This window comes from Stegodyphus dumicola, chromosome 3 (genome assembly GCF_044657685.1).
Source record: "Stegodyphus dumicola isolate Sdum_Otavi_A_Nest chromosome 3, ASM4465768v1".
Lineage (NCBI taxonomy): Eukaryota > Metazoa > Arthropoda > Arachnida > Araneae > Eresidae > Stegodyphus > Stegodyphus dumicola.
Window position 1 is genome coordinate 90,169,002 of NC_140770.1, and position 9,159 is coordinate 90,178,160.

Consider the following 9,159-nt stretch of genomic DNA (forward strand, 5'->3'; position numbering starts at 1 on the left):
AGTTATAAGCTATAAGCATTAAATGCGTTATACGTATCATTATAGCATTTTAAGTGTATACATGTATGATCGACTTTTTATTTAAAAAATGATAACACCGAAAAGGGATAGGATTGACAGTAGTTTCTCAAGTGCTGACAAAACTCAAAGCATCATAAACAAGCCTTCAAAAATAAAATATGGAGTGAAGTATTCAGAAATAAAATGATTTTCTATGTACGTTAAACTATATAATACAGTTTCTTTTTCCTATTTTATTTTCGGAAAAGTTCTGAAACTGTGCTAAAATATTTAATTAATAAGTTAAATGTTATTAATACATAAGTTAAATGAATGTAGCAATGCACATACAGAAATTATAGTAAAACTTTATATCCCATTTTAAGGTAATTTTTTTTTTCTCTTCGGTAACGTTCCACAAAATCAACAATCCTGCATATTGTTTAAACTGAATTAAAGTTTTCTTGTTTTCATCCATTGTAACAAATACATTCGCTTACTGATTTCTGATAAAGATACCAAGATTAGTTAAAGATTTTCTAATGCTTACATATATATATATGCATAATCGAAGTAGGTCAGCGATATAGATCTGTCATGATTATGTAAGGCAATTTGTGCATTTCAGGTATTGAAAATAACATAACATATTAACACTTCATAATAAGGTTAACTAAGGAGATGAAGAAATCATGTACATAGCCAAGATTTGATATCTATGGCGCTGAGAATGACAAGAAGGCAGTGGATCAAGATGTACCGAAAATACATTTTCGGTTCAAAGGATAGATAAAGCTTTGAATGGTAAGTTTATAGGTCTGCAGATTTCACTCGCAGCCCGATATAAAAGGGTTTCGTCGACTTCTGTGTTCATTCGCAGCAAAAACATTGAACTACCCCTCACAACAGTTGCTATTTTCGACCCTCATTATTAAACAACATGCTGAAATATATGGTACGTATTTTAGGTTTTCAGTATGTCTGCATGTAATAGCTTTACTTATTTTTTATATAATTTAAGAACTTGTTTCACTAATACGTGATTTTAATTACTAACGAAACTTATAACGATGTGTTTAATAATGCAAAAAGCTTTATATTATGTTTGCTTTTAATTACAGATGAATTAAGTATACAAAATTTCAGTTTGGTTATATTTTCATCGTTTATATCATGGCATAAAAATAATTTTATTTTCCCCCTTAAAATTAAATTTCTTTACAAAATGAAACTTAGGGAAAATATTTCCGGTATTTTTAATTTAGACTTTCAAAGTGATTATAAAGAAATTGCAATGAAACATTATTTATTTCTGAAACATATTTCTGAAACATATTTTCTGTTAATATTAAATTAATATTTAACATAAAAAAGGAATTTCTCTTTCGGCATTCGCATAAAATTCAAATTTTCATTGTGTCCTTATTTATAGCAACTCATTTTCACTGCCTCACTTTCTTATGTTGCTGTTTTATTAGAATAAAAGTATAAAAAGTGCACTAAAATATTTAGAGTATTATTAATTATCTAGAGTGGAATTACCTGGAATTCTTAGTTTTCATTTTATTTAGAAGCCATGGAAATCTAAACTTGCGATAAATTATTTTCTTAACTTTTTCCATTGATTTAGTTTATATAGAAAGATAAAACATTCTAACCCATATCTATTAAATTAATTTAGTTAAACATGCACGGTATCTTTCTGATTTTATTTAATTCACTAATATATCGTTACATATGAATAGCATACGATCACATATAACAAGCCAAATAATTACATCCTCAAACTGGTAAATTTCAGGTTTTCAGAGTTATTGCTATTCGTCAAGGCATTAGATTTTTTACTTACCTCTCTAATAAAAATATTACATTGTTTAAAAAATAAATGCAATATTTATTTATTTATGATTCAAAAATGAGTTTTGATTCTTTTCATTCGATAAGCTAGTCTCAGTTGCCACTTATGAAAACATTGAAAGGTGACATTAAGAACAATTTAAGCGATTTTTCCTTTCTGCAGATTTTTTAATCCAACGCCCAATCAAATATATATTTTTTAAAGAAATAAAAAAATAACAAACTTTAATATCTGATTTAAAACGACTTATAAAAAGTATTAGAGAAGGCACTTCAATTTCTAATATTGTACTTCCATTTATAGAGGCTTAGAAAATTGTTAAATTTCTTTCACCTATTTGACTGAAAGAAAACTAATTTGAAATTGATACAAATTGTCAAACAAATCGAATAAAAAATCTTTCTTTCTGTTTGTATTCGACATTTTTAGAAAAAGCTTTTATGAAAACATCATAAAATATAAGACAGATAAAAAAGAACAAAAGAGGCAGAATAATTTGCATTGAAATATTCATTTAGGTTTATCTAGTTTTACTCAAAAATACATAAATTTTGCGAGATCGCAAAAAAACAAATTGAATTTTTAATGTTAGTAAACTTTTAAAAATATAGTGCTATTTGAAAGTGTAATTGTGGCTGATCTAAAGAATTTTCTTCCAGTATTAAACAATTATAAATTTGAGCTAGTAATAATGTCATAATCCAGATGAAGCGAGACATATTTCAGATATACAAATGTAATATGCTAAGAAAATACTTTATGGAAGTGTAAATATTTTATTTTTCACGAGATGTAATATATATATATATATATAAATTAATAATAAAATATTGAATATAGCTTGAACATTTTTTTTTTTTTTTGTCTTAAGGATTTCATATTTATAGTTTTTATGTAAGTTCGCAAACATTTTAGAAAACAAAACGCTAAAGAAGTACTAATAAAAACATCATTCATGAATTGTACCATTTATTTCACTTAATTATTGATATCATGATTTGAATATCAATGTGACGTTTTGTTTCCAAATGTACTCAACTTCTAAGAAATATTGCTTCTAAGAAATATGCATAATATATAATTTTCTAAAAGAAAAATGTCGTTTTTATATTTTCCAAAACAACATTTTTAACTCAAGTGTTTTTATTCTAGGTGTTTCTTCTTGTTATCGGCGTGGCTGTAGCTGGAGTTATATACCAAGAAAAAGAATACCCAAAATACGAGTATGTTCAACCAGTAAAAGTCGTGACATATCCTGTGCAAACTATCAAAGTTGTGAGCGTTCCACAGAAATATGTTGTATCACACGGATATTCGTGTGATTATGACTGCTAGTAGGTGTCTTGTATGTGAAAAAAAAAAGGAAACGTATTAAAAGAGGTTTCTTCTCGGGAGGAAGAAAAAAAACTGTAATTGAAAAACTTATGTTTCAAAATAAAGAAATGAAGATATGAAATTTTCCAAAATGAAAACCCATTAATTACTTTAATAACAATTAACTGAAAAAACACACACGTACGCACGCACCAAAAAAATAAAGGAGTTACATCTGACATTTTTATAGTGTAGCGGGTATGATTAAAGTGCGAGTGGGGAGACACATGCAGGAATTTGGCAATTATATAGAGCTACTCTTTTAAGAAACAATAGTTTTTTAAAATCTAATTATCGTTTGAAAGATGAAATTTCTTTAAAAAATTGTTTTATAATGCTTTTTTAAAAAATAACAATTTGTATTTTTAAATTACATCATGCATACAATAAGTCGGCAGCAATTGAAAACTTTACGCATTCTAATAATTAAAGTAGTAAACAAAAGGCAAAACATTCTGCAGGTTACTAACCTGGTGATGTCAATTTTACAATAATCAGAGTAATCGGTACAGCAAAAAATGAAAATGCAAACTGTTGGCATGTTATTTTAAAACAATTTGCGTATCTTGGCTTACAACTTTACCACAGCCCGAGCTCTCATATCTCACTCATTCTTAAGCTTTACAAAGAAAAAAAATCTGATCTGTACACCACATGACTTCCTTGTACGAAATATTAAATTATACGCATTTTTCCTGCGTTTCATTGAAACTTATTGAATTGAATTAAAACTACTTCGTTGAAAGCTCATAAACCACGATAGAATAAATTCACTGTTTAAAATTCACTATATTTATTTACCATAGCGACACTCTGGCGCTTGTTTCACTTAACAGCATTACATCTTATTCATTTTGTAACTCAGAATACACAAAAATTACATCATCTGAATAATTATCTAATTGTTTCCACATGTTCTATTCAAGTAATATAATATAGGGTGGGGCAAATAAAAGTGTCTCGGAAAACAGTGTTCTCCTGGCCACTTTTATTTGCCACGTCCTGTAAATCTAAAACGATTTTAAAAGAAATTAAACAAATACAAAAGAAACAGTTTTTCGCAGACGATTCAGTGCCGCTTACCCAATGCGCATGCGCTACTCATAAACATTCTCCTCTGCTCGAGATAGGCTGGCGACAATAGTTGCTACTCATACGAAACACTTATTTCTTCTAATTTCATTAAAGATCATTCAACTAATTCAATTCTCGGTTCGCGGCAAGGTCAAAAAAAACGTAAAACTCAAATTATCTTCATTAAAAATTGAAAGCTATTGAATAATAAAATTGAGTACGGTTAAAACATTGACAGAAACACTGTCAGATGACATTGACAGAAATTGCCTTCGGATGCATGTGTTGCTCTAGTCTGCCTTTAATCAGGCTGTCTACTTGCTAATTCCCTGCTTGTAAAGCGTTCCAAGTTCTTTGTATTATACTTTGTGGAATTTTCAGCTGTTGGTCTATCTCCATTTGTATTTCCCTTCCTCTTGAGTCCATAAATTAACTGATACTCTTGCTCTTCACTTAATGATGCCATTGAGTTATAATTAAAGGTTACTGATCACACTTAGAAACCCCATTAACTTTAAACAACAATAAACATTCTAATTCCAATATACGTACATTGTGCGATACGTTATCAGTTAAAATTGACATAAAGAATTACGCTATTGTTCAAGGGTTAAAAACTTTAGTGAAGAAGAATATTATTTAATATTACCCCTTAATTTTGACAAGCAGAGTGAAATAAGTGTAATGGATTGTGAGAGTGCTGAAAAGAAATTTTTCGACTGTCGGCTCTTTTTCGTGGCCAACAAAATATGCAAGTCAGCTGACATGAGACTTACGAAAAAAGAACGTTTTGATTATTTTTCGATCAACGTCATGCAAATTAAAGTAATTTTCTTTTCAAGATTTTTCTACTTCCCTTCTTTTCCTTTTATCTTCTATTTTCTTATCTACTAGCTTTTTGTTTACATTCATAAATATAGAATAAAAGAAAAAATTTAGTCTAAACAATGGCAAAAGCTAACAGTTAAAAGGCGACAAAAACCAGTCTGATGAAACCATAATAACAATTCCGGTATTATCATAACAATTCCGGTATTATTAGTTAATATTTACTCCTATAATATAGAATCTGATTATCTTGAAACATTCTTCCTTCTGTACCATGATACAACCCCTGAGCTGTCAGAAATAAATCCCACTATAAGATAACTTGATTTCGCCTCACTTTAAGGGTTCAAAATAAGTACGTTACTTTGTTCATTAAAAAAAAAAAAAAGTTCTGATTCTTAAAGTTCAGAGAGACTTTTTTTTTTTTTTTTTGGACAAACATGCTTTCAGCCTAGATTCCAGTAATCTATAAAAACTGAAAAGCAACAAATAAATTCCTTCTGCATTATTGGGGCTCACCAGTGGCAGAGCGGTAAAGTCGCTGAACACTGGTAGTTCGGTCCGAGGTTCGAATCCCGCGAACGGGCTGGCTGCATGGGCGTTTTCGTGGTTTTCCCCATGTGTAACGTGTATACGAGCCAGTTTCCCTTAGAAAGTCCTCCACGAAGGCATCCCTCCCTTTAGGCAGATAGCCCTCGAGGCTTTGCCATAATCACACACACACACACACACCCTTGTGCATTATTACGGCCTTATCAAACCTACGGATGCAGAATGCAATAAAAATTCATTTTGAGAAACTATGATATACCATCGAAAACTCTTTCAGTTCGGAGACAGCAAATTGCTGATAAGTTCAGAAATTTGCAACAAATGCTTCGTTAGCAAAATACCCGTCAGTTAGCCAATAAAAAAAAATTGCGTTTTTCCGAGAAAAGCATTTTATCTAGTTCTCTTAGCGTAAATGGACACTAAATTCGGAGTAGAAAAGGTAGTTTGGTATTCATAAACATATGAAAATTTCTGCCAGCTTTCAGTGCATCCGATTTCAGGTTGGATGTTCATTGGAAGAAAAGGAATCAAATTAAGAGAGTCGTTTTTTTAATTATAATCAAGAAAATATCATTTATTCATGACATTTTGAGGAACTTTGAAATTTCAGGTTTAAACCCAGCAGATTTTCAAACGCAATTTTGAGGAAAATCTTGCGTTCAGCGATTTGTTTCTTCTATGTAAACGGAACATTTTATTTATTATGATTTTTATTGGGGTAAAAATTGAGCTCGAAACTTCAGTTGATCAACGGAGGTTCTTCTTCTCTGCCTTTATACTCCGAGAGGAACATGTTTCTGGGAAAAGTTTCTTACTACATAATTTTCGCTCTCGTAGATATATCTAGGCCTTTCGTTTGCAGTGGTGAAAATAAACAATCCCGCATGAGCATAGGCACTTTAAAATCTGTCTCTATCTAAATAAAATTTAACTTCCGTAAGGAAGTATTTTCGTTCTGTCTTTTGATCCTACCCTGTTCGTGATTTTTTTCACTAAGCAAACTATTGTTCAGCTGTGAAAATACATATATTCAGCTTGTGTGGTTCCACTCTTTTATCTAACAGCTAAATGTGTACGAACCTCGTGAACAGTTAAGCGAATAATCGCTTGAGTTCGGTAACAGAGACGTAAAACTCAAGATGGGTTAATTACCTTTTATTATTCCAAATAAGAATTGGACAGTCGGCTCCTTTCTCAGAGCATACATCAAAGCCTCCACTTGGGCTTGAACTCAAAATAATAAGAAATAAAACCTAACTAATGCTTAACTAAAAGATATAGCCGAACCTATCAAAATTTCCAAGTAATTGGCGCTTAAATATCAAATAAGCTGGCGAAGCTATCAAAGACCTAAAATACGGCCAAGCGTAGTAATAGCTTAGCGAGAGACTTAGCCAAAAGGCGAACGCGCGCTAGTCAGAAACTCTGGCTGTCTCACTAAGTAAATAGAACTTCGAATACCACTCATTTGCATTAACCGCGATTTCTAAATCACATTCTGGTAGGAAATTGTAAGCTGAAATTAGGAGAGACAGGAAAGTATCTTTAACTAAAGATAACTGTTAAAAACTTAGAATAAACCTTACAAGCTGACCAACTGAAGAAATCCTCAGCTTTTAATGAAATAGTAATGATGTTTGGTGCTTATATTTTTACGTGATGCTATTTTTCCATTTTCTTGTGTCTATTCTGATTACTGCAAATACGTAACGACATAAAGATTAATAATTTGTGTAATTCAGCGTATATTTCTTGTTTCGTCTCCTTCGGAAATTTTCAGGTATGAATACTGTAGCAAGATCACCGCAATACGAAACTATTCGACACTGAGGCACTACCAATAGATTCACAAATTTGATTAATAATTTGCATATATTCAATTCTGAATGCTCTTAAAATCGTTCTGATAGATCTCAGAAGCCACTCGCAAAAATTTTATTATTCATTCTTGCAGGGCTTAGAAACTAAAAAAGTTTTCTGTTAGTTAAATATAAAATAATAAGAACTCACTACTACATAAAGCTTAATTTTAAAAGACGAAAGACGCGCTTAATTTTTAAATGTATAATTTAAAAATAATAATAATTAAGTTTTTAAATAAATAAATAATATTTAAAAGTTAACACTTTTAATATGTGTGTGTTAATTAAAAGTAAATGTAGTAAATTTTTAAACGTAATAAATAAATCATAATGTAAGTTCTTAAAAGTAATAATAATAATAATAATAATTTAAAGTAATATTGCGATACAACATTTGATGTTTTTGCTACGTGCTAGTAGCTAATCATTGTTTTCTGCCATTTGCTAGTAGCTAATCACTGTTTTCTGCTATTTGCTAATCATAATATTTGAGTAATATTATGATACAGCATTTGATATTTCTGCGTAAAAGAAATGATGGATTATGAGCAAATCAGGCCGTATGCTGATACTGTAAGTGAAATTTTCTTTTTTTTCTTACAGGTGTGTGTGTGTGTGTGTGTGTGTACAAGAGCGTTTACATATATATATGTGCATATCAAATTCTAATTTTAATTTGGAATAGTATTTTAACTCTCCAATTTAATTCCGTTATCTCCCCTTTCCATCCTAACGATATTTATTGCTTATAATAACAAATGTCTTTAAATTACGTTATTCCAAAATTAATTCTCCTCGCATGATTATTATACATAAAGCTAATGACGCAGGTTCTTAGGTTTATAAGCTTCAGTCAATAATTTTAAACTTTAGTTTCATAAATTAACGTTATTTCAAAACTAATTCTCCTCACATGATTATTATGCATAAAACTAATGGGTTATGGGTTATTCAATTATGGCAAAGCACACGAGGGCTATCTGCCTTAAGGGAGGGATGAATTCGTGGAGGACTTTCTAAGGGAAACTGGCTCGTATACACGTTACACATGGGGAAAAACAACGAAAACGCCCATGCAGCCAGCCCGTTCACGGAATTCGAACCTCGGATCGAACTACCAGTGTTCAGCGTCTTTAACGCTCGGCTGCTGGTGGGCTAAAGCTAATGACGCAGATTCTTATATACGCTTCAGACAATAATAATTTTAAATTTTGGTGCCATAAATTTTAGCCACCACTAAGAGTAAACATGAAACAAAGTTGATTTATTCTAAATTGTATTTTCATGTCAGACACATTGCATTCTTTCTCTCTCGCTACTCTTCTTTCAACGTGCTGCTTCCTATTGCTCTTGCCTGAATCGAAATCAGTTGTTCTAAAGACAAAAGGAGGCCCCCGAGCGGTAAAGTCGCTGAACTTTGGTAGTTCGGTCCGAGGTTGGAATCCCGCGCACGGGCTGGCTGCATAGGCGTTTTCGTGGTTTTCCCCATGTGTAACGTGTATGCGAGCCAGTTTCCCTTAGAACGTCCTCCACGAACGCATCCCTTCCCTTAGGCAGATATCCCTAGTGTGCTTTGCCATAATTGAATAAACCAAACCAAACCTAAAGACA

General features: G+C 31.3%; 1 long non-coding RNA gene across 1 annotated transcript; it reads left to right on the forward strand.

Annotated features, from left to right (window-relative positions):
- Positions 1-856: 856 nt before the first annotated feature.
- On the forward strand, positions 857-3,314 carry LOC118191163 (uncharacterized). The gene is made up of 2 exons (XR_004758534.2): positions 857-955; positions 3,011-3,314. It is a non-coding gene; the product is annotated as an uncharacterized LOC118191163 (long non-coding RNA).
- The last annotated feature ends 5,845 nt before the right edge of the window (positions 3,315-9,159 follow it).